The sequence below is a fragment of the Rhinatrema bivittatum genome, chromosome 3 (genome assembly GCF_901001135.1).
Source record: "Rhinatrema bivittatum chromosome 3, aRhiBiv1.1, whole genome shotgun sequence".
NCBI classification, from domain to species: domain Eukaryota; kingdom Metazoa; phylum Chordata; class Amphibia; order Gymnophiona; family Rhinatrematidae; genus Rhinatrema; species Rhinatrema bivittatum.
In genome coordinates this window covers 296038944-296058665 of record NC_042617.1, presented here as the reverse complement: position 1 = coordinate 296058665, position 19722 = coordinate 296038944, and the positions used below count along the sequence as shown (strand labels likewise).

The 19722-nt window shown below is 43.0% G+C and overlaps 1 protein-coding gene across 10 annotated transcripts in view; it reads right to left on the bottom strand.

The window, feature by feature from the left end:
• The window catches only part of SENP1 (SUMO specific peptidase 1), a 458603-nt gene that overhangs the window by 415995 nt on the left and 22886 nt on the right, over positions 1–19722 (bottom strand). The gene's annotated exons all lie outside the window — the stretch shown is intronic.

Sequence of the window (19722 nt, the reverse complement as noted above, 5' to 3'; positions counted from 1 at the left end):
GAATTATCCAGAGAAGCTTCTTGAGAGAAAGGCAAAATAGCAAAAAAAACAAAAAAAACAAACCCAAAACAAAACACACCCCACAGATTTACAGAAGTTTAAAACATAGTAACATATTAAATGATACAGAAAATACAGTAGTAACATACTAAATGATAGAGATGTGCTTCGGGTCTAAATATTGTGCCGGACTTCGTTTCGGGGGCCCCCCGGCGGGAATTTCATTTTTCCCGCAGTTCGGGTTTGTTTTTTTTTCGGGGCCCCAATTTTTGGGTTAGTGCGTACTAATTCCCGAGTGTGCTCTAACACTGCCACGTTAGTGCGCACTAACTCGAAAATGAATTTTTTCTGAAATTTCGGAAAAACTTTGATCTTTTTTCGGTTCTCCCGAACCATTCCGAATTAGGCAATTTCACTGAAATTGCCCAATTCTGGAAAAACGATTGCACATCCCTACTAAATGACAGAAAGAAAAAAAAAACACAAGTGTCGTGTGACCAGCAAGTTTATCTTTTTATTTTGTTTCTTAGGCTAGTAATTGCTGCTTTGTACAGGTTACCCCAGTTAGCACAGGTCACCTCTTTTCTTCATCTCCATCTCTTAACACTAGGGATCCTCTGTGTTTACTCCATGCCCTTCTGAATTCCATTACTGTTCCTGTTTTCACTACCTCTTCCAGGAGGGCATTTAATGCATCTTTCACCCATTCTGTGCAGATATATAGCAAAATTGCTTACCTTGTAATAGGTGTTATCCCAGGACAGCAGGATGTAGTCCTCACATATGGGTGACGTCACTGATGGAGCCCTATCACGGAAAACTTTCTGTCAAAGTTTCTACAAACTTGACTGGCACACTGAGCCCACTGTGCATGCCCAGCATGCCATGATATTCTCAGTCACAGGGTCACCCTTCAGTCTCGTATGTAGCAATAAGCTTATGAAAAATAAAATAATAAAACGTATCGGACCCAACTCCGCGGGGTGGCGGGTGGGTTTCGTGAGGACTACATCCTGCTGTCCTGGGATAACACCTATTACAAGGTAAGCAATTTTGCTTTATCCCGGGACAAGCAGGATGTAGTCCTCACATATGGGTGATTAGCAAGCTAGAGGCAGAGTCATTTTGTAGTGAAGCAACAGTGAAGTATTGTTGGTGAAAATGAGGCAGCCGGAGATCACAGCAGGTTGGATGTAGAAGGAATTGGGATTATACTGGAAACAAGTTCTTTAAGACAGATTGTCCGTAGGCTGAATCTTGTCGTCCTCCTTTGTCCAAACAGTAATGAGCTGCAAAGGTGTGAAGACAACTCCATGTTGCCGCTTTACATATGTCAAGAATTGGCACTGAACAATAGTGTGCTACTGAAGTTGACATTGCTCTTACTGAATGCGCCTTTACTCGCCCTTGGCGAGGAAGGCCTGCTTTTTCAATCTGCTAGCCAGTTGGAGAGAGTGTGTTTTGCCCATTGGATTACCCGGTTTGTTTGGATCAAAAGATACAAAGAAAATCACATAATTCATCTTCAAGCAGAATTATCCACCCTTCTGAGAGCCAGAGCCATAGATCTTCAAGCAGAATTATCCACCCTTCTGAGAGCCAGAGCCATAGATCCGGTTTTCTTTGGAATGAGGAAATAACGGGAGTAGAATCCTCTGCCCTGCTGAGTCCGGGGCACCGGTTCTATGGCTCTGGCTCTCAGAAGGGTGGATAATTCTGCTTGAAAATGAATTATGTGATTTTCATTTAACGAAAGAGGTTTTGGAGGAGAGTCTCTTGGAGTTGAGAGGAAATTGAGTTGGTAACCTCATGATAATATTGAGAGTACCCATTGGTTTGTTGTTATCTAAAACCAATGATCGTAGAAGGTGGAAACTCGACCTCCTACTGGCAAGTTCGGTTTGGGATTGTGGAGATGGCCTTGCTCTCTGGTGGTGGCCTCAAAAACCTGCAGCCGGTCTCGTCTGCGGTGGCGGTTGAGGCCTAGTGGCTCTAGGCTGTCTGGGCTGAGATCTTTGTTGTGGATGAGAAGATCTACCCCTGGATGCCGGTGGATAATATCATCTCTGCCTGTAGAAAGGTTTTCGGGTTTCTTTCCTTGGTGGATGGCGAGACATTGATGAGGAAGAGTCTTGCGGAACTGATGACAGTTGGCGCAATGTCTCTGTGTGTTCTTTTAGTTGGGCCACTGCGTCCTGGACCTTCGACCCAAAGAGGTTGTCACCTACGCAGGGCAAATCCACCAGCTTCTCTTGTACATCAGGCCTGAGGTCAGAGGCTTTTAGCCAGGCCCAGCGACATTTGGTATAGATAATGAGAAGTGCAGACCAAATTTTGTAGATCCAAAAATTCGTTTAATTATGTAGTCATGCGGCAACTTCACTGTTCTATTAAATGTATTATTCCGATACAAAGTAGGGGTCCCCCAACACGGACCCCGTGTTTCGCCCACTGGCTGCATCGGGAGGGACAACACTGTGAACTCAAGTATTCTGTAACAGTAAATATAAATAAATTCAACCACGGATCAACAACAACACAAGGTAAACACTGACACACAGATAACTTGTATAATAGTCTCACAAAAAAGTTAAACAATCAAAGGCTAAACAGAGCATACCTTTTCAATATGTAGAGACAAAGTTCCAGGGAGCACACTAAAGTTACAGTGCACCAAAATTTAAATGCCACGAACATTTTGGCGTGGACAAGGACAACCAATCACAGCATGAGAATGGGTAGCCAATCAGAACAAGGCAGGTAAGTACACAGAAAAGGGGATGTTCTCAGGTGAAGAAACTCCACTCAAGGTCGCAATTAAGGCCTTTTGGAGTTACCGTGTCCAGGAGATTGATCCACTTTTGTTCCCTCCTAATCAAGATGTCAGAAAAATGTCCTCCCCACACCGGAGGACGAACCACTTCCACAACAAAAAACTTCAGATCTATTACTTCATGGGAATTTTGTACCCAATGTTCTACTAATGGAGCATTCTCCAGTAGGTTATTAATATTGGGCCTATGTTCAATTATATGCATTTTAATCACTCTCAGTGTTTTCCCCAAATATAATTTATTGCATGGGCAACTAATAATGTAAACCACCCCAGCAGAATTACAGTCAGAAGAACTCCGTAAAGTAAAAGATCTTTGTGTGGTCGGATGAGTAAAACTAGAAATAGCCATTGTTAGAGAGCACACTGAACAGTAGCCACACGGTCTGTGTCCACCACCATCAACAGGTGCTTCAAAGTTATGTACAGTATGAACCAGTATGTCTTTTAAATTTCTGCCCCTACGATACGTAAACCGGAGGGAAGAGTTAAAAAGACGATTCAGGGACAATGCCACCCAATGTTTACGAATCATGTGGAAATAACCTTACTTTTGATAGAAAAAGGGAGAATACAATTCACCGAGTCATCCTCACAAGGTTTTTTGGGTAAGAACAGGAGATCTCTATTTACAAACAAAGCCTGCTTATATGCATGTTTCAAAATTCTGCGGGGGTACCCTCTCAAGGAAAACCGAGCTATCATCTGCTTAACTTGGGAGACATACTCGTCCTTCGTAGAACATAGACGGCGCAACCTAAGGAACTGACCTGTGGGAATATTCTGCTTAAGAAAGCGGGGGTGACAACTATCATAATTCAAAAGAGTGTTCCTATCAGTACTTTTGCGGAAAATGGTAGTATGAAACTGGTATTTGTCCATAGAGATCAAAATGTCCAAAAAGGAAATACAAGTGGGTAGAATTTCAAAATTAAATTGCAAATTAACATCGCAATTATTGAGCCAATCCAGAAAAACAAAAAACTGTATATCAGTACCTAACCAGATTAGAAAAATATCATCAATATACCTCAGCCATACCGATAAAATTGAGACCAGTCAGAGGGGTAGATATATTTATCTTCAAACATTGCCACATAAAGACAGGCTAGACTGGGAGCCATCGTGGCTCCCATGGCCGTGCCTTTTACCTGCACTGCACTGTAACTTTAGTGCGCTCCCTGTAACTTTGTCTCTACATATTGAAAAGGTATGCTCTGTTTAGCCTTTGATTGTTTAACTTTTTTGCGAGACTATTATACAAGTTATCTGTGTGTCGGTGTTTACTCTGTGTTGTTGTTGATCCATGGTTGAATTTATTTATATTTACTGTTTTCAGAATACTTGAGTTCACGGTGTTGTCCCTCCCGACGTAACAGTGGGCGAAACACGGGGTCCGTGTTGGGGGACCCCTACTTTGTATTGGAATAATACATTTAATAGAACAGTGGAGTTGCCGCATGACTACATATTAAAACGAATTTTTGGATCTACAAAATTTGGTCTGCACTTCTCGTTATCTATATTAACTGTTTAAAGTGCAGCACTTGCTCGTGTGGTGTTTTGGATTTCTCAGATTACATTTGGGACATTTTTTAAATCCCGTGGCCATGATAACCTCGAAAGCCGTCAATAGATATCTGACAAAAAAATTTTAAACCCAAATGAGTTGGAAAGGAATTAATCTACTCACCAGCCGGTGATAACGAGAGAGACCCCGATTGTGGGAGAGAAAAAATTGAATTTTGATCTGATTTTTAGTCAGAATTGTGTAAAGAATCTCACACAGGCTCCTGCTCCGCGATGCCAAAAGCAGCGCGGAAAAACGAAGACTGAAGGGAGACCCCTGTGGCTGAGAATATCATGGCATGCTGGGCATGCTCAGTAGGCTCAGTGTGCCAGTCAAAAGTTTCTAGAAACTTTGACAGAAAGTTTTCCGTGATAGGGCTCCATCAGTGACGTCACCCATGGGCTCCGTCAGTGACGTCACCCATCCTGCTTGACCTGGGATAATTCCTGATGTTGGTCTGAAGTCTACCCCGTTGGACTTTCATTTCCTGACCCCTAGTTCTACAGCTTTCGTTCTATCAGAAGAGGTTTGATTCCTGTGCATTAATACCTTTCAAGTTTTTAAAATGTCTGTATCATATCATTCCTGTCTCTCCTTTCCTCCAGGGTATACTTATTTAGATCCTTCACAAATCTTCTGGTGCAGACCTCACACTCTCTCTCTGGACCGCTTCCAGCCTCTTTGTATTAACAAATTGGCTCCTAGACTTGTATGTCTCTCTAGTTTGTTTCTATTCAAAAGTTAATTTGCTATACATTTACTTGCATAGCTAGTATTCGTTACAGGAACACCAATGCTTCAAAAGCAGGTGTTCCCAACCTTTCAGGAACCACTGACCACTTTTCATCTTTAAATATTTCATGGATCCTCGCACATTTATCTATCTTTTGCATGCCATAACAAAAGAAATAATGATAAGCATTCCAGAGTCATTCATACATATAAAACTTTAAACTAAATTGAAAACATAGGGAGGAAAATTTCCACCTTCCGGTCCAGTTGCAAAGGGAAAATTAAGAAAGTTTTTAAAAAGTTCCAGGTTTGCAACTTGGTGTGACCTGGCTGAAAATCAGCACCAATACCTGCAGTCTAATTTTAAAAGGGAAATTCTGGCCAGTGGGGGAAAGCCAGAACTTTTATAGCTGTGTACTTTGCATCTGTTTTGAAGCAGGTGCAAAGTATTTGTGGGAAAGTATGAACAAGGTTTTCAAAATTACTTCTCTGCATGAACTTTCTCTCCCACAAAATATCCCCCGCAGGTAAAAGTATGCATATAGTTCATAGCATAGGTACTTTTACCCTCAGTGGCGAGAAATAGTCATTTTCAAAAAGCATTTTTATGTGGATAAAAGCAAGTTTGCTTACCGTAAACAGTGTTTTCCATAGATAGCAGGATTAAATTAACCATGCTGTCTTGGGTGACGTCATTCAACGGTGCAAAGTCTGGAAACTTCTCAAAGGTGGCAGAGCTGTGACACTGCTCATGTACGGCAATTCCTGTGCAAATGTCCCGCTCTGGATTCCTCAGTTGTCATCGAAGATTATGTACGGATTAGATGCTGCCAGGGAGGCAGTTGGGTACACATGGCTAATTTATCCTGCTATCTACGAAAAATGCCATTTACAGTAAGCAAACTTGCTTTTTTCCAATCGATGATCAGGCTGTATTAGCCACACTGTCTTGGGGAGTCCCAAGCTAAGGGTTGCTGTACCCCTTATAGGGTGGTCCTTCTCTCTTTTGTTTGCAGCCCGTCTACTTCTGTGGCTGTCTCTACTGGTCCCCTACAGAACTCAACACTGCTTTGCATTCTGCACTGTGATTCAGACAGCTTGTCCAAGTAATAGTGAGCTGTGAAGGTGTGAACTGATGACCAGGTTGCTGCTTTGCAAATATCAGCAATAGGCACATTCTTCACATGCTTTAAGGAAGATGAAGTGGCTCATATTTGATGAGCCCTGACTGTCTCAGACAGCGGCAGGAAGGTTTTCATATAGCAGTATCAAATACAATTTGTTATCCGATTGCATAGAGTTCTCTTGGTTAATGCAACTCCTGCTTTATTAGGGTCGTAGGAGACAAACAATTGTTGAGCTTGTCTATGGCCTTCGGTCCTTCCTTTACAGCAAGCCCGGACTCATTTGCAATCCAAGGTGTGCAAATCCTTTTCTCTTGTTTTTATGTTGTTTTGGGAAAAACACTGGCAGGGAGATGATTCATTAAGGTAAAAGGCAGTTAATACTTTTGGTAAGAATTTCGGATGTGATCTTAGCACCAGTTTGTCATGGAAGAATTGTAGATATGGGGGGGTATGTACTAAGGCTTGAAGCTCACTGATTCCTATTGCAGAGGTGTCTGCTACAAGGAACAGAACTTCCATGTTAGATACTTCAGAGGCACTGTTTGCATGGGTTCAAAAGGGTCTGCCATTAGAGCCATCAGGATTATGTTGATGTCCCAATGTATTGGAGGGGGGTTTTGGGATTTGTTTTTTTTATTAGAGGGTGCAGGTGAAGCTAGCCTTTCATAAAGCAAGAAATCAACGGGTGTGTTGCTATGGAAAGATTTCCAATTTTGTGGTGGTAAGCTGTAATAGCACTTATTTTATTTATTTATTTATTTATTGTTTTTGTTATACCGAGTTTCATGATAGGCATCACATCAACCCGGTTTACAAATAACAAGGAGTGTAAAGCATAACGTAACGTAAAAAACAATATTTTCAATAAGAACCTTGAACTTTAAATACAGTGAATCAGAAAAAGGGAGAGGGAAAGTTACAAAAAACAAGGAAAATAAACTTGATTTTATTTTATTTTATTTAAACTTAGATGAACTCTTTTATTTTATTATTTTATTTATTTATTATTATTATTATATTATTATTTATTTATTTATTATTTTATTTATTATTTAAACTTAGATGAACTCTTTTATTTTATTATTTATTTTATTTTATTTAAACTTAGATGAACTCTTACTGCCAATGTCTGCAGTAAAAGTTCAGGAGAGTAATCAAAAGGGTCAACTGATTGTGATTTACACCAGTCCACATAATGTTTCCATTTGAAGGAATAGTTGCAGCGAGTGGAAGGCTTCTGTGATGAGAGGAGGACGACATCCTGTATATGTCATGGAAGTCGTAACGACGCTCAGACTTAACACAACCTCCATTCTGTTAGGTGGAGCAAAGGAAGAAGTGGGTGGAGGAACTTCCCATGTTCCTGAGTTAGATTCAGGCGATTCGCCAAGAGTCTTGGCGACTGAATTGAGAATTGTATGAGATACGCATACTGCAGCTGTGCTATGAGAATTATGTCCTCCTTGTCCTGTATACACTTCTGTACAGTTATTAGGAGTGGACTTGGTGGAAAGGCATACACTGATCTGTTGACCACGATAAGAAGAACGCATCTTGCAACTCTCTCCTTGACTGGGTAGAAGAGAGCAAAACCTCTGCAGTTTTGAGTTGTATTCTGTTGCAAAGAGATCCATGTATGGATGACCCCACTGAGAGAAGTTGTCATCGGCTACCTCCTGGTTCAGTTCCTATTCGTGTGGATGAAATACTCTGCTGAGTTTGTCTGCTTCTACATTCGTGATACCGGGCAGGTAGGTCACTTGAGGTATGACTGAATGCCTGGTTGCCCAGTCCCATATCACGGTCGCTTCTTTGCACAAGACTAAGGAACCCAAGCCTCCTTGCTTATGTAAAATGTGGTGATTTGTCTGTCTGTATGGATCATTACTGTCTTCCACTTTAGAAAGTGCTCTAACACCACTAGCGCTTTGCAAATTGCTCTGAGCTATAATAGGTTGATTTGGTAAGTGGATTCCTGGATTGTCCACTATCTTTGGGACTGGTATTGAACTAAGTGTGCCCCCCAACTGGAGGTGGAAGCATCGGTGGTGAGAATCAACTGGTGGGGGAATGGTCTTAAGGGCATTCCATCCCTTAATACCTTTCGTTTTAGCCATAAACTTATGTCTTGCTTCATGGAGTCTGTAAGTCTTATTATGGTAAACACTGGCTGGTGCACTTGTGACCACTGGGCCTTCAAGCCCCATTGCAATTTTCACATCTACAGTCGGGTCAGAGAAACTACATGAATAGCTGTGGCCATATGGCCTAGTAGGACTAGAAGTTTGTGTGTTGTTGTCCTGGTGTGGCAAAATAAGTTGTAGAGCGAGGAATTGCAAGCATTATCTGTCCTTGGGCAGAAACACTCTTGTGCAGATGGAGTCTATTGTTGCTCCAATGAACTGTATTGTTCAAGTCAGTTAGAAGACTGATTTCTTGTAATTGGTCAGGAAGCCCAATGCTTCTAGGCATTGTATCATGATGCAAGGGTCCTGCCGAAGGGTTTTTGCCGCTGGCGACACTATCAGTCAGTCGTCAAGATACGGAAAGATCCATAATCCCTTGCAATGAAGATGGGCCACAGCCACCACTAAAAACTTCATAAAATCTCTCGGGGCAGAGGAGAGTTCAAATGGGAGCACCTTGTACTGGTAGTGCTCATACATTATCTGAGGGTGTATCGGAATGTGCGCATACGCATCTTTTAGGTCACACGAGCACATCCAGTTGTTCAGTTGTATGAAATGGCAGTATGGATTTAAGAGTTATCTTGAACTTTTCCCTTTGGCGTGTTTTGTTGAGAGGGCGGAGGTCCAAGATCAAGTGAAGTTCTCCTGTACGTTTTGAAATAAGTATTCAAATAGAAACCCTTGTGGGTGAGAGCATTTTTGCTTCCAGAAGTAAGAGGGAAATATGTGATAGGTCCCGCGTAGATGGGGATAGATGAAGATTTGGGGAAACAATGAAATCTCTGTGGTATCCATACTGGCTTATGTTCAGTACCCAGTGGTCGGATGTTATCTGGAACCATGCTGTGTAGTGACCAGAAATTCTGCCCCTGACTGGAATGGGTGACTGCGACCTGCTGGGTTTCCAAAACCTTACTGACTCTTTGGAGTCGCCTGTTGCTGTTTCGGTGCACTTCAATTATGCTGACATCCTCTCCAAGGAGGTGGCTGTTGCTAGGAGAGAGGTTACTGATATGTGAGAGGGCAATACTGATTGTATTGCTTGTATGATTTCCTCTGGAAGTATGGTTTCCTATACTGTGAGTGCCACCACTTGAATGCCGGTAGCATCAAGGACTGCACCACTACATTCTGATCCTTAATTTGGGCTACTGTCTCCATGAGCTTTTTGCCAAAAAGATGGTCTCCTAAACAGGGAAGGTCAGCAAGCTTGTCATGCACATCCTCTCTGATTGCGCTAGCTCTCAGCTATGCCTTGCAGAAGGCAGCGATGGACATTGCAGACATGCGTGAAGTAGTCTCAAACCCTCATACACTAAACGCAATAGATAGATATCGCACATCTTCCTCTAAATCTTGGAGTGGTTGCAGTGATATCGGCTCACCCGTCTCTGAACAGATAAAGGGCTTCAACTGTTGAAGTCATTCCTAGATGTACTGCACCATATAGAATTGGTGCTGTTTAATGCAAGATATTAGCATTGAACTCAAACACCTTCCGTCCAAAGTCGTCCAAAATTCTATTGTCTTTGACCGGCGGCATGCTGGAATGAAGCTTAGTCTTTTTGGCTTTCTTCATGGCTGATTCTACCACTCCAGAAGTATGTGGGAGCTGGACCATTCCACAGAATTGGGAACTTTTTAACCAGAATTTCAGATCCAGATTCCTAGCCACCAGGACGTCAGCAGTATCGTATCCAATACTGCATGGGAAGGATTCCTGGTTCGAAGGAAATTTCCAGAATTTTTAAGATACCAAAAACCTCTTTGCATGGATCTGGCATTTTGCATACCTCCAGCTTCAATGTGCCCCCCACCTTTCCCACAAATAGAGAGAATATGTCAAGCCCTCCAGTGAAGATGTGTGTTCTGGAGATTTTTACAGCTCATCAGATGGTAGGCCCGATGATGGGGATAAGGGCGGAAAATGTCTGAGTGAGACAAACATAGTAAACTGGGCTCCTTTATCGGTTTCAGGTGCCCTCTCGTGACACTGAGCTGAGTGGGCTGTCCTCCCTGGGAGGAGAATGATGTGGTCAAGGTTCCTCTTGTTCTGTGTCTGGTAGTGGAAAATCGAAATTCGGAGGCTGCACCTGGGGATGCAGTGTAGAAAAAAATCCTCTTATTATAGTGGAATTTGATCCACTGACTGTTTGGATTTTGATTGTGAAACAATGGTGGATGCACCTTTAGAAGAGGCATGCAGTGAGGTGGAGAATCTGTGGGTCCTTTGTGGGTCCTTGGAGGAGGGACAGCGGCTTTATGAATAACAGAGTGTGCAGAATGGAGTGGTACATATTGGAAAGGCTCCTCAACTGATGTTCTGTCTGTTGGGAATAGCTCCTTTTGGAAATAGGATCTTCTTTATTTACTGGATGATACTAGAAACAAGCCAGAGTAGGCTTGTAGATCGCTTTGTGAAGAACCAGATATGAGAGAAGGTGCTCTCACTGGAGATGACCACTGCTCGAGTGTAGGTCTATAGATCCAGTTCTTTTTTTTTTTTTAATTTATAATTTTTATTGCAATCCTTGAAAAAAGATAAAAGCAAGTTTGCTTACCGTAAATGGTGTTTCCGTAGATAGCAGGATGAATCAGCCATGCTGTCTTGGGCTGTCCGTCAGGTCCGGGAAGGCGCAGCTTGATAAAGCTTTACACAGAGTTCAACTCTGTGCGCTTGCACATCCGTTCCCGCGCAGGAAAGATCAGATTCTCCTCAGTCTGTAATATATATAGTAGCCTTATGACTTGAAGTTCTTGTATAGGTGGCCATCCAGGGTGGAGGGCGGGTCAGCATGGCTGATTCATCCTGCTATCTACGGAAACAATGTTTACGGTAAGCAAACTTGCTTTTTCCCCGTCAACAGCAGGCTGAATCAGCCATGCTGTCTTGGGAGTCCCAAGCTAATGGTCTCGCCTAGTATGTATTGGCTCTGTTTGAATTCAGCGTGACCTAAATTGTGGACTGGCCACTGTGTGTTTAAGTTGCAAGGGTGTTGAGTATTGCTTGACCCAACTTAGCATCTGTTGTCGTTTGTTGATCGAGGCAATAGTGTGATGTGAAAGTATGCAGAGAAGACCAAGTCGCCTCCTTACAAATGTCCAGTGGCGGAACATTTCACAGATGGGCCAATGAAGTGGCTACTGCTCTCACTTGATGCGCCTTTGGAGATGAGGAAAGATGTAGACTCTTCTTCTGATAGCAAAAGTGTATACATTGAACAATCCAGCTAGAGATGGTTCTCTTGGACACCGGCAAGCCAGGAAAATTAGGGTTAAAGGTGAGGAACAGTTGAGAATGGCGTGTTTCACTTAAGGTTCTACTCTTGTAATAGGCTAATGCCCGTTTACAGTCTAACATGTGTAACAGTCTTTCCCTGTCCGTCCAATGTGGTTTTGGGAAAAAAAAGTTGGTAGTTCTATGGATTGGTTGAGATGAAATGCAGAAACTACTTTTGGTAGGAAGGATGGGTGAGTACGAAGTACCACTTTATGGTGGTAAAATTCCATGTACGGACTGTAATGAACTAAGGCCTGAAGTTCACTGACTCTTCGAGCTGAAGTAAAAGCGACTAGGAAAACTACCTTCCATGTAAGGTATTTAACATGGGAGGTTTCCATCGGTTCAAGCGGAAGCCATGCTGACTTCTCCATTAAACCAATGTCTCTATGTTTTGTGATTTTGATATTTAGAACACTTTCCACTAGTTTTCCTGGCACTGAAGTCAGGCTAACTGGTCTGTAGTTTCCCGGATTGCCCCTTGAGCCTTTTTTAAATATTGGGGTTACATTGGCCACCCTCCAGTCTTCAGGTTACAAATTTTAACTAATAGATCAGAAATTTCATTTTTGAGTTCCTTCAGAACCCTAGGATGCATACCATCCGGTACAGGTGATTTGCTACTCTTCAGTTTGTCAATCTGGCCTACTACATCTTCTAGGTTCACGGTGATTTCGTTCAGTTCGTTTGAGTCATCACCCCTGAAAACCATCTCTGGAACTGTTATCTCCCCAACATCCTCATTAGTAAACACGGAGGAAAAGAATTCATTAGTCTTTCTGCAATGGCCTTATCTTCCCTAAGAGCCCCTTTAACCCATCTGTCATCTAATGGTCCAACCAACTCCCTCACAGGTTTCTTGCTTTGGATATATTTTTTAAAGTTTTTATTATGAGTTTTTGCCTTCATTTTGACTTCACCTCTGTAGAATTAGAGTCTGAAGAGATAGAATGAGGCACATGTGGAGACTGATGTTTTCGTTTTACCCCATATGGTAATGAATGATGTATTTGTTTGGACTTTTGTAGTCCACTGTGCGTCGATCTGTGTGTTATCGAATACGCTAATGCCTTCGGCACCATGTGCGTCGATGTTTTTTGTAAGTTGTGCGCATATACCGACTTGTGTGCAGAAGTCAGACGCCGTGCGCTCAGACGGTTTCGGCGCCGAGCTCGCTTCAGATGGGTCCGGCGCCATGCACGCAGACAACTTTGGCGCCGTGCGTGCAGATGTCTTCGGCGCATTATGCGCATAGTCTTCCTGCATTGTGCGCACCGGTGTCTTGTGCGCCGATGATGATTCGGGCGCAGAAGTATTATGCGCCAATGGTGATTTGGGCGCAGAAGGTACTTCAGGCGCATAAGTCGTCAGCGCCACAGACTTAGGCGCCGTTGTTTCCTGCGCAGATTGCCGAGGCTCTTTCGGTCCTCTCTGATCTGAAGGCCTGTGTCGGCTCGGTAAGTCCTTACCTCCAAGCCTGGAGGGTTGAGGATCCCACGACGATGCTCTTTTCTGTGACGGAGCCACCATCAACAAAGGACCCGGTGAAGAATGAGCCTCCGATAGCTCGGAAAACGTAAAAAGTTCAAACATCTTGTAGGCCCGTTGTTTTGGGGCTCTTGGGGACATTCGAGCACAAAATTCACAATTTTGTAAATTGTGCTCTGGTCCCAGGCATCGGTAACATCGGTCATGGCCATCCGTGACCGACATTACCTTGCCACAGGCACAGGGTTTAAACCCTGGCTTTTTTGACATTTCAATAAAATAAGAAATGCTGAGGAGAAGTCCGCCCTGCATGCGATCCCGCTCGCGGAAAAAACAGACTGAGGAGAATCTCTTACTTTCCTGCGCGGGAACACACGTGCAGCCGCAGAGAACTAAATCTAAATCTCTGCTTTGGTAAAGCTCCGCCTCCCGGACCTGATTGACAGATCCCCATGACAGCATGGCTAATTCAGCCTTGCTATCGACAGGAAATGTCCTCGATGCCAGTCTGAAAGGGGTACCTTGATCCACACCTTTTGGTCCTGCAGTATAACCCAACAATTCTGGGCCACGACCCTGGGGTACCTTTCCACACTTTTGCACCGATGCATCCCCTTGGTTTCTGGGGCTATCCTCTTCGACGAGACACCGTCTACTGGTCTTAAATCTAAGGGAGCAAGTCTACTGATCCGCAAAGCATGCTTATTGGGAAAGAAAGCAATCTTACTGACGTGGAGGGAAGCCGTGGGTCCTTTCTTTTGGACCTGGCGCAAGGTATTGCAGGATCAGCCCTTAGATGGTTCGACACCTTCCTTAGCAACAGAGGCTATAAGGTTAAAATCAACAACAAGGAATCCTCACACACTAATGCCCCATTTGGAGTTCCCCAGGGCTCCTCCTTATCGCCCACCCTGTTTAACATCTACATACTCCCTCTCTCTGCCATGTTCTCTCAAATCTAAAACTTAAGTTCTATATATATGCCGACGATGTACAAATTTTAATCCCCATATCCAAGTCACTGGACTCAACACTCAAACTATGGAACTCTCATTTACAAACAATCAACCATCACCTTTCAAGCATTAACCTGGTACTCAACACTTCCAAGACTGAACTATTGCTAAACACCCCAGAAGGCAGTCCCTTTCATAACCAACTGCATCCTAACATACAAATATCCCACGCCCGAGATCTTGGAGTCATAATAGATAGTCACCTGAACTTAAAGCAATCTATAAAACATACCACAAGGGAGTGCTTCTACAAGCTACAAGTACTCAAAAATCTCAAACCGCTCCCATTCCACCACGTTTTCAGATCTGTCCTTCAAGCCATTCTTTTCTCCAAAATAGACTACTGCAATTCCACCTTGCAAGGTCTACCGGCTTCTACTATAAAACCGCTCCAGTTGCTCCAAAATGCAGCGGCAAGAATTTTAACAAATACTAATCGGAGAGCGCATATCTCACCCATTCTAAAAGATCTTCACTGGCTCCCAGTAAACTTCAGGATCCTTCATACATCTCTGACAATTATCCACAAAAATATTCACCATCAGACCCCATTAGATCTTTCACACCCTCTCAAACTGCACTCGACAACCAGACCCCTTAAGAGATGCCTACAAGGGATCCTTACACGTTCCACCAATCAAAATTGTACACCATTCAAATATCAGAGACAGGGCTTTTTCTATCACAGGGCCCTCCATCTGGAACGCCATGCCTCCGGACCTCAGGCAGGAAACTTGTCTACTAACTTTCAAAAGAAACTAAAGACATGGCTATTCTGCAGAGCCTTCCCCACCACTAACCCAACAGCCTGATTTAGAACTATCATATTGCTTATGTAAATAAACGCTAATCATGTTCACAAGTCATCATGAGGTCGGCTCCTTGCCTCCCTCACATATTCTATTGTATATAGTAATTTATCTTCATTCTCCCCCTCTTTTTTTCCTTCTCCCAGTTAAGGCATCCTTGTTATAATGTAACTTTATGCTCCTCTAAATTGGCACTTGTTAATAGGTTGGTTATAGTTATGCTTTGTTCGATGTAAACCGAGTTGATTTGATTTGTATCAAGAAAGTCGGTATATAAAAGCCTTAAATAAATAAATAAATAAATTATTTCATACCCTGGCAGTAATGGACTACAAGGCATCACACAACTCCTTTAAGAAACAACAGACTTTCAACGCAATGTGGTTCAGCTATCTGGACTCCCTATCCCCAAAGGCACGGAGTTTAGTACTGAACACTGTCTCATAGTAGGCGTACATGAGACTCCATATGGTTCCTATAACCTGCTATACTTCATACCATCTTTCAGTGACATTCTATTATAGCTGCTCCATGCGCCATCAGTATACCTATCAGTATACATATCTACACTTACATGAAGGTTCTTAAGTTTTTAATGGCGCAAGCTTTTCTTTATTTATAATCATAGGTCTCAATAAGCAAAGTTATGAGGGCGCCATATGAGATATAGCTGCCCCAATTATGCACTTAGAGTCAATTGTATTGAGGTGTTGTACTTAACTTGCAACTTTATCCGGCATCAAGATCCAAATGCTGCTGATGATGGTGGTAAAATGGTAAAAACCGACTCTGGTCCGACACGGCGTGTTTCGGAGGAAACCTCCTTCCTCAGGGGGTCGGGTACCACTATTACCTGCTGTTGTCACTGACCGGAGATGCTTGACACTACTAAGGGTGAAATAGGTACAAGAGAACAAGTGCATACTAAGTCCCGCCGCAAATAAGAGATGGCAGTATCAATTGAAGGAACACTTACTGTGTATAATGCGTTGACTCAGTTTGTTGCGCCCGAAAGCGTCTCTGTGTGATTCTACAGATAAAACAACGCATAATAAAGAACAGAAGCCTTGCGTTTGGAATTTTAAAAACAGGATACCTTATGTCCACGTATTACCTTATCACGATGCTGGAGTCACTCGCTGGGCCGTGAATGTACTATCGGCAGCGAGAGACTCTTAAACGCTGACCTTTAAAGACTCAAAAAAGGCGCCAAGTGTATGGGTGTGTCCAATAAGGGCACTTACGTCACAATCGGGGCCATTTTGGGACAAGAACTGTCCATAAAAGGAAAGTGACGACATCGGCGGCCATTTTGAGAAATCTCCGATTAGGGGATTACCCATAGTGAAGTCTTTACACGAGCGCCATTTTGAAAGTTTAACTATCCATAGAAGGGAAATGACATAGAAGGAGGCCATCTTGAAAGAAGTTGAACAAGGAAAACCCAAAACTATCCTTATATGGGTAATGACGTCATTGTCCACCATCTTTAAAAGGAACGAGATCGGTGCAAGGAGGGGGAGAAAAGGCAAGCAATATGGGCAAAATCTAAATAAGAGTATACCACTCTATTTTCTCATTGAGGCCCCGTGGTTCCACGGATTGTAAACGGTAGATCCATTGATGTTCCTTCAAATTTAGTGTTGAGAGTCTATCTCCCCCCCTCCAGGATTGAGTGATTTGTTCGATGATCAACCACTGAAATTGCTCGAACTTGTGTTGATGTGTAACACAATGTTGTACCATGGGGGCCTTGACATCTAAATTCTTGATCCGGCTACGATGTTCAATCAGCCGGCTGATTGAACCATGGTACAATCAGCGGCTACGATGTGTAACACAATGTTGTACCATGGGGGCCTTGACATCTAAATTCTTGATCCGGCTACGATGTTCAATCAGCCGGCTGATTGAACATCGTAGCCGGATCAAGAATTTAGATGTCAAGGCCCCCATGGTACAACATTGTGTTACACATCAACACAAGTTCGAGCAATTTCAGTGGTTGATCATCGAACAAATCACTCAATCCTGGAGGGGGGGAGATAGACTCTCAACACTAAATTTGAAGGAACATCAATGGATCTACCGTTTACAATCCGTGGAACCACGGGGCCTCAATGAGAAAATAGAGTGGTATACTCTTATTTAGATTTTGCCCATATTGCTTGCCTTTTCTCCCCCTCCTTGCACCGATCTCGTTCCTTTTAAAGATGGTGGACAATGACGTCATTACCCATATAAGGATAGTTTTGGGTTTTCCTTGTTCAACTTCTTTCAAGATGGCCTCCTTCTACGTCATTTCCCTTCTATGGATAGTTAAACTTTCAAAATGGCGCTCGTGTAAACACTTCACTATGGGTAATCCCCTAATCGGAGATTTCTCAAAATGGCCGCCGATGTCGTCACTTTCCTTTTATGGACAGTTCTTGTCCCAAAATGGCCCCGATTGTGACGTAAGTGCCCTTATTTGGACACACCCATACACTTGGCGCCTTTTTTGAGTCTTTAAAGGTCAGCGTTTAAGAGTCTCTCGCTGCCGATAGTACATTCACGGCCCAGCGAGTGACTCCAGCATCGTGATAAGGTAATACGTGGACATAAGGTATCCTGTTTTTAAAATTCCAAACGCAAGGCTTCTGTTCTTTATTATGCGTTGTTTTATCTGTAGAATCACACAGAGACGCTTTCGGGCGCAACAAACTGAGTCAACGCATTATACACAGTAAGTGTTCCTTCAATTGATACTGCCATCTCTTATTTGCGGCGGGACTTAGTATGCACTTGTTCTCTTGTACCTATTTCACCCTTAGTAGTGTCAAGCATCTCCGGTCAGTGACAACAGCAGATAATAGTGGTACCCGACCCCCTGAGGAAGGAGGTTTCCTCCGAAACACGCCGTGTCGGACCAGAGTCGGTTTTTACCATTTTACCACCATCATCAGCAGCATTTGGATCTTGATGCCGGATAAAGTTGCAAGTTAAGTACAACACCTCAATACATTGACTCTAAGTGCATAATTGGGGCAGCTATATCTCATATGGCGCCCTCATAACTTTGCTTATTGAGACCTATGATTATAAATAAAGAAAAGCTTGCGCCATTATAAGCTTTTATTAGCATAGCTACTGGGCATTCAATATATGAGGTCTCTTTGAGCTTCCCACCGCCTACTATTTTCAGGAATGATTTATTTATTGTCGATATCATTTATTTCCTGGTATTTGTGGATTCATTCATTTTTGTATTGGTTCTTAAGTTTTGGCATACTTGAGGGGAGGGCTTGGGGGAGGGGGGAGGGAAGGGTTGGGACATACTTATGACCCATGTTTTACAAAGCTGTATAAAGGTTTCATGCATGTTGTAAGGAAGGGGTGGGTAGGGCAAGGGTACGCCCACCTGTCTCCTGTATTGAAGTTGTATTCCTTTATTCTGTTTTATATGTCTAGTTCAGGGTCATGCTGCGTTTTATCTGTACCAGATTGAATGTTGTTTATCACGGTAATAATAAAAAAACAGATTAACCATAAAAACTCAGGCCAGCAGGGTAAAGCCAGTACATTTGTTCCTGCATAATTTTTAACTACTTTGAAGAAGGTACAAAGTACATGCGTGACAGTGTGCATGAGGATTTAAAAATTAAATCTCTGCATGTACTTTCCCTCCACCATCCTAGCCCTGCTCCTTTTTCCCCTCAGGTAGAAAGGTGTATGCTGTTCACAGAGTAGTACTCCTGGGGGAATTCTGCGCAAAAAAATTTAAAATTCTGCGCACAAAAACGTAAAATTCTGCAAACTTTATATTGGTCAAAATAACACAATTTACATGACAGTCTTTAAGTAATTACATTTTTAATTAATACAGAAAAAAGTTATTACTTAAAGATGCAGAATTTTAAATATTTTGAGCAGAATTTCTCTAGAAATTCACTGTAAGAGTGTCCCTTCCATTCGCTCTCCCTACTTCCCTGGTCACTTTGCCCTCTCAGGCCCCAACTCCTCCACCTGCCAGTATCTCTCCCCTTCACTTCTAGGCTCAATCCCTTCTACTCTATCACCAGTCCCAGAGTTTGACCCCATTCTCAGTACTGTCCCTCACACAGGCTCCCTCTGTCCCTCCATCTCTCACACATATACTCCCTCTCTCTATTACACATACGCACACCCTCATACAAATCCTTCAAAATACTATGGCAAGAATCCTAACAAACACCAGAAAAACTGACCATATCACTCCCATACTCCAAGACCTCCACTGGCTCCCCATCACTTTCCGTTCCCAATACAAAACACTTACCATCCTCCATAACACATTATACAATAACAATTCACCCTGGCTTGAAGATATGCCACAATTCCGTCAAGCCAATCGCCCCACTAGAAACTCCCTTGCTGGCACTCTCCAAACCCCATCACTTAAAATTGGGCACCTTACCACCACCAGGGACAGAGCCTTCTCCATTGCGGGCCCCACCCTCTGGAATTCCCTTCCCGCTAAACTCCGCCTAGAACCGTCCCTGAGCCATTTCAAAAAAGGAATCAAGACATGGCTCTTTAAACAGGCATACCCCAATTTCTCCCAATCCTAGTCATTTTCCTCCCTGAACCACCTCAGCTCCCGCTCAGCCTATCTACCTTCTCCCTGACCTCCCCATACCTTCCCTGTACCCCCCCTCTT